Raw genomic sequence first — 7,307 nt, 5'->3', positions numbered from 1 at the left:
AAGTGCCCTGGCTTGTTGATCTTATTGTGGAGTTGATAAGCTTACCCTTGTACTGGTAGTGGAGATCATCTCAAAAATAACACAATCCTCTAAAGGCATAAGGAACCATATTAGTAAATGTGAGACTATTCAAACATTGATCTACCAAAGAGCTTCAATTGTAGTGTTAATGCCTTACCTTTGGTTTTGGGTATGCCTTACCTTTGGTTTTGGGCATGTTTGGGTACGATGGTATGGGGAAGGCCCGGATTTTCCATGGTCTCGTAAGCACCAAGAGACTTGAAAAACCCGCACTGGGCGCTAATTACCAATCCAAACATGCTCTGATTGTGAGCAAACTTTGCAAGCATGTGGGGGGGACCCACCCCCACATGCTTCCAAAGTTTGGTCCCCATCGGAGCATGTTTGGGTACGATGGTATGGGGAAGGCCCGGATTTTCCATGGCCTCTTAAGCACCAAGAGACTTGAAAAATCCGGACTGGGCGCTAATCACCAATCCAAACATGCTCTGATTGTGACCAAACTTTGCAAGCATGTGGGGGGGAACCACCCCCACATGCTTGCAAAGTTTGGTCCCCATCGGAGCATGTTTGGGTACGATGGTATGGGGAAGGCCCGGATTTTCCATGGCCTCTTAAGCACCAAGAGACTTGAAAAATCTGGACTGGGCGCTAATCACCAATCCAAACATGCTCTGATTGTGACCAAACTTTGCAAGCATGTGGGGGTGGCCCCCCCCACATGCTTGCAAAGTTTGGTCCCTATCGGAGCATGTTTGGGTACGATGGTATGGGGAAGGCCCGGATTTTCCATGGCCTCTTAAGCACCAAGAGTCTTGAAAAATCCGGACTGGGCGCTAATCACCAATCCAAACATGCTCTGATTGTGACCAAACTTTGCAAGCATGTGGGGGTGGCCCACCCCCACATGCTTGCAAAGTTTGGTCCCCATCGGAGCATGTTTGGGTACGATGGTATGGGGAAGGCCCGGATTTTCCATGGCCTCTTAAGCACCAAGAGACTTGAAAAATCCAGACTGGGCGCTAATCACCAATCCAAACATGCTTTGATTGTGACCAAACTTTGCAAGCATGTAGGGGTGGCCCCCCCCACATGCTTGCAAAGTTTGGTCCCTATCGGAGCATGTTTGGGTACGATGGTATGGGGAAGGCCCGGATTTTCCATGGCCTCTTAAGCACCAAGAGACTTGAAAAATCCGGACTGGGTGCTAATCACCAATGCAAACATGCTCTGATTGTGACCAAACTTTGCAAGCATGTGGGGGTGGCCCCCCCCCACATGCTTGCAAAGTTTGGTCCCTATCGGAGCATGTTTGGGTACGATGGTATGGGGAAGGCCCGGATTTTCCATGGCCTCTTAAGCACCAAGAGACTTGAAAAACCCGCACTGGGCGCTAATTACCAATCCAAACATGCTCTGATTGTGACCAAACTTTGCAAGCATGTGGGGGGGACCCACCCCCACATGCTTGCAAAGTTTGGTCCCCATCATCGGAGCATGTTTGGGTACGATGGTATGGGGAAGGCCCGGATTTTCCATGGCCTCTTAAGCACCAAGAGACTTGAAAAATCCGGACTGGGTGCTAATCACCAATCCAAACATGCTCTGATTGTGACCAAACTTTGCAAGCATGTGGGGGTGGCCCCCCCCCACATGCTTGCAAAGTTTGGTCCCTATCGGAGCATGTTTGGGTACGATGGTATGGGGAAGGCCCGGATTTTCCATGGCCTCTTAAGCACCAAGAGACTTGAAAAATCCGGACTGGGCGCTAATCACCAATCCAAATATGCTTTGATTGTGACCAAACTTTGCAAGCATGTGGGGGTGGCCCCCCCCCACATGCTTGCAAAGTTTGGTCCCTATCGGAGCATGTTTGGGTACGATGGTATGGGGAAGGCCCGGATTTTCCATGGCCTCTTAAGCACCAAGAGACTTGAAAAACCCGCACTGGGCGCTAATTACCAATCCAAACATGCTCTGATTGTGACCAAACTTTGCAAGCATGTGGGGGGGACCCACCCCCACATGCTTGCAAAGTTTGGTCCCCATCGGAGCATGTTTGGGTACGATGGTATGGGGAAGGCCCGGATTTTCCATGGCCTCTTAAGCACCAAGAGACTTGAAAAATCCGGACTGGGCGCTAATTACCAATCCAAACATGCTTTGATGGGGACCAAACTTTTCAAGCATGTGGGGGGGACCCACCCCCACATGCTTGCAAAGTTTGGTCCCCATCGGAGCATGTTTGGGTACGATGGTATGGGGAAGGCCCGGATTTTCCATGGCCTCTTAAGCACCAAGAGACTTCAAAAACCCACACTGGGCGCTAATTACCAATCCAAACATGCTCTGATTGTGACCAAACTTTTCAAGCATGTGGGGGTGGGTGCCCCCCCCATGCTTGCAAAGTTTGGTCCCCATCAGAGCATGTTTGGGTACGATGGCATGGAGATTTTCAACAAACAATATGATAGCCAAAGTGTTAAAAAATATAATAAAATCAAGAACATCAACTAAAATGTAATGATACTCAATAATGAAAAAACTCATAATGATATAAACATCAAATAAGTACATCAAAATGAAAATGAGCTACCCCAGCTAGTCTGAGGTTAGTCACTGCCCAAAAATCTAAGTACAATGTAAGTGAGCTAACCCAGCTAGTCTGAGTTTAGTCACTATCAACAGCAACCCAATCAAAATCGTCATCTCTAACTGCCGGTCGACGTGCGCGTCGAGGCTGCTGTGCACGTCGAGGAGGCTGTACCGGCTGCGGGGGTCGTCGAATGTCTGCGGGGAGGTCTGCCTCAAAGGCAGGATCGTGAGCTGGTGCCGGTGTACTCGGGAGCTCACGAGTCCCAAAAGCTGCTATGGCCCTCTCTCTCTCTCTACGTCGTGCTAATGCAAGACGCCTCTGTCTGTAAACCCAAAATCTATAATCTGCAATGGTACGTGTCTGCCACTCTGCTCGTGTAAGCTCCTCTGCTGTAAGGACACGCTGCTCATGAGAAGCAGCACTGCTGCTAGCACCATCACCCGAGGTGCCACTAGGGCTAGCACCACCCACGCGCTCATATGCTGTGACCTGGCTCTCATGTAGGACTCTCTGGTAAGCGTCGAACTCATGTGAGCTCCACTCTATCTCAGGAGGCACCTCAGGCTCCTGGGCTCTATCGTTGAAGGCGTCGAGTCCCAAGTCCATAGCTGATGTAAAGTCGACAGGCCTGCCAGTCCTGGCATCTACTCGAACGAGGCCTGGGTGAAGATCATCGATGCCCAATACCCTGTACGTCGCTAGGTCGACGCGTGCATGGCAGGAGGGGCATGCTGAGAACCGGACTAGCTTCTGGGTGATGCAAGACAAGTGGAAAATATGTCCACATCCCAGGGCATATCCACCTGTACTATCAATGTCCTCGATACATAAAGAGCAGCACGCATCACGTAGGAAGGGTGGTGCATCCTGCGGGAGAGGTCGTCGAAAAACCTCTGTGATGACAGGCCGTGGATATAAAGGTAGGTAAGGCACTGTCACGTCCGAGGATCTACGAAACTCTCAAACATGCAGCATCAACTGCTCTGCCCTGTGCTGGTCAATCTGCTCCATAATCTGATGATGCTGTGCCTCAGCTCTGGAGCTCTCTACCTCTGTCCGAGCCTACGCAAAAAAGTAAAGCATTAAAATAATTGATTAGTCTCTCATTAGGTATTACTTAAAGAAATTTATAACTTAGGACCTTAATTATAACTCTTTTACGTGCAAGAGAAACCTACCTGCTGGATGTCGGACTCTCTCAGATGCTGTGCCTCTGCAGTAGCTGCCTCTGCCATCTGTAATGCAGCTCTGAGGCGGTCAATCTCCGCTCTCGCCTCTACCAACTCCTGAGTGAGCCTCTCAGTGGTAGGTGTGGGAACCTACGTGACACAATCAACCATGCTGCTCATGTAAAAATATAGAAAAGTATATATAAACATGTAGATAAATGACCAAAAAAACTTAAGACGTAATATATATGTAAATACCTCGACATCTGTCGTCGGTATAGATCGTGAGAACAGGCGCACCACGTGCTGGATGCTCTCCGTGGTACTCCGTACGTCAATGCCGACCTGGGTGCCAAGAGCCTCTACTGTCGACAATGGCACAAATGAAGGATCTGTGGTAGGTGCTACACGAAGGGCTGGTGGAGGCCGCCTACCCTGGTCCTGGAGACGGCCTCGGCCAGCACCACCACCCGGACAATGGCTGGTGTAATCCACCTCCTCCCCTAAGACAAACTCCGCATATAACTGCTTTGCGAAGTATATGGGAATCTGGCGGTTGTTCGGCATCCTCCCATATGCGACAACATATCGACTACAGATATGTGCCGCCATACGAGGATGCGAACACCGCGAAATAGTGATGGGCTTGCCCGCCCCAGGCCTCATCCCACGACTATCGAGGAAAAGATCTAGGTAGGCTCCATCCCTAATAGGAGCAAGATCACAGACCTGACGATATGTCAGGCCATGTGACACTGGAGCAGTGCGATGGTGGGCTATCCACTCATCTACATAAACAATATCGTGAAGGCTACGAAGGGACGCAAGCATCGCCTCCAAGTCTGCCACGATATGTAATATAGACGGAGTGTCTCTAGAACTCCTACAGATAGCCGCTAACTCGCGGTCTATCTCTCCGCGATGAGGTCCGCAATAGATGAGCGGCCCTCCTCGTGTGACTCCATGCTAAAACCTAAGCCAAATGTGAAGGGTCCAATGTGAAGGGTCCAATGTGAAGGGTCTAATGTGAAGGGTCTAATGCTTAGTGCTAAGTAGCACTAATGAAGCTATAAAACAATGCTAATGGGCTCACTAATGCTAATCCAAATCAAGAGAGCAAGGAGAGTGAAAACGACTTGTGACAATGAGGCAAAAAAAAAGTTTTCCGCTTTTATAACCTCGATCGAGGTTCGGTAACATCATGCAATTTAGGGTTTGCAAGATTAACGCTCTGGATATTAGGGTTAGTGCAACATACGGCCAAGATATACACCTAATTTTAGGGTTGGGGAAGGATCGACGGCTGAGATTTGATATTACTATCTCGTTCGAGGTACATGGACGGCCACGATTTAAAGGCATTACCACGACAAGGTATCTCGACGGTCAAGATTCATTATATACCTCGATCGAGATATTTAAACAGCCGAGATCGCATCTTCCAACGTACGTGAATGGACGGTATAGATTGCGTTTACGTATCTCGATCGAGATAATTGGATGGTGGATATTGCATCTACGTATCTCGATCGAGATATTTGGACGGTGCAGATTGTATCTCTGTATCTCGATCGAGATATTTGGACGGCTGAGATTTGATCTCAGTATCTCGATCGAGATATGGGGACGGTGGAGATTGTATCCCATTACCTCGAACAATGAATGGTCGTGATTTGATGTTAATTTCTCGTTCGAGATACGTGGACGATGGAGATGTGCTAGTCAAATATGCCTAGGGGGATACAGCGTGGCCCTGATGTGGATCCGAGTGGCATAGATATCTCGATCGAGATAATGTGGTGGCGGTGACATGTATTGGTGACATGGATGACGCCTGGAAACTCGGACCTGCTAGCGTGGCATTAGTTGGCATCTCGATCAAGATATGTCGATTTAGGCTCGGGAGGCACGTGTCGTCTTTTAATTCGCGGCACTATCACGATCGAGGTACTCCGCCCGAGATGCATGGATGTCCCAATTTTAGAGAGAGTGAACGAAAGTGAGTACCCTCATCTTGCAACAACCCTGTGGGTATAATTCCAAGCACAGGCCTGGCACCACTTCTTTGTGGGTTGGAATGTGTGACTAGAGGAGAAAAGGTAATACATTCCTCGGTTTTATGGTTTACCGCCACATGTTCCACAAAGATGAGGACCCGTAGGTAGTACACTCCTCATTTGCTGTGCTATTGTTGTGGCTGCATGGGTGGGCGATAGGTTTGTCCCAATCTCCTTAGCACTAGGTTAGCTATCTGGTCTGGATTTACTAGTGCGCTAGACCCTGAACTTTGGTCATCACTCCACTGATCTCTAGGTTGCACCTCAGGGCCAGCACCATCTTGGAATTTGAAGTTATCTGTGAAATCCATAGCATCATGGCAACACACATTGAAATTTGTATGCTTCTTTGCATAGAGATGTGTGTGCAGTGTTGAATTTTTGAGTCCTTTTAAGAACAGAGAAATTAATCGACTCTCGGTGGGCTTCTCATCTTCTGGGCAACGATTAATGTACTGCTTCATCCTATTTACACAGTCTCTAACACTCTTAGTCTCTCCTTGCTTGAAAGAGTAAATTATCGCTACTGTGTCATGCTGAATCCCCATCAAGGAAAAAGCAGCAATGAATCTCTCTTGCAAAACTCGTAAAGAAGATTTGTCTGAAGCCTCTAGTGCCTGAAACCAAGCAAGGGCCTTTCCCTCAAGAGTGAGCCCAAATCCTTCAATTTGCGTATGCTTGTCAGTCACTTGCTCAGCTCGAACTGCTTGCCTAAATGCTGCTACATGGTCATATGGATCTCTCGACCCTTCGTTCTTCTTTACCAATTTTTGAAGAGTTGATGGCCTTACTCGTCTTGAATACTCATCATCAGGCCTACGGCCTCTCACTCTCAGTGGTTCCTCTCTTTGGTAAGATGGTCCATATGCATCCCAAATTGGTGTGGGTCCCCTATTACCTGCCTCACCAACCCTCTCCAAAGATCTTGTTACCCGCATTTTAGGAGGTGCATATATGGGAGGCCGAGTTGGCTCCGCTACGCTCCGTCTGTCATAGTGAGAGAAACGTTGTGGTGTGATCTGTGGTCTCACTATTGGTGTAGGATAATATCTTGGTGCTAGAGTTGGGCTACTTGCAATGGTTCACTTTGATGTTGAGGGTCCCTCTCTAGTGAAGTCTCGTAGGAGGGGAGGAGCAACAGTTTCTCCAAGAAAGATGGTCTCTCCTGGTTTGGCTGTATTAGTTGAGAACACTTCCATGAATAATGGTTGTCCTCTCCACGTGAGCTCACGAATCTCCTTCCAATCTAAGGTTCGGTATTCATTGGCCCATTTATCAACGATTCGATTCTTGTATCCTCTGCAAGCTTCTTGCCACCACAAGTGCTAGAGGAAGATCTAGCTCTGGCAATCTAGTTGTGGCATAATATCCTTCTAAAGAGTCCTTATAGACCTCTTGAAGTGGGTCATCCTGAAAGACCTTTGTCACTGAAATTTGTCGTACAAACTCCCATTGGTTCTCAGT

This window comes from Cibotium barometz, chromosome 53 (genome assembly GCF_041138505.1).
Source record: "Cibotium barometz isolate CiBa-2024 chromosome 53, ASM4113850v1, whole genome shotgun sequence".
NCBI classification, from domain to species: Eukaryota; Viridiplantae; Streptophyta; class Polypodiopsida; order Cyatheales; family Cibotiaceae; genus Cibotium; species Cibotium barometz.
The sequence above is the reverse complement of the archived record's forward strand: the minus strand, read 5'-3'. Positions refer to the sequence as shown.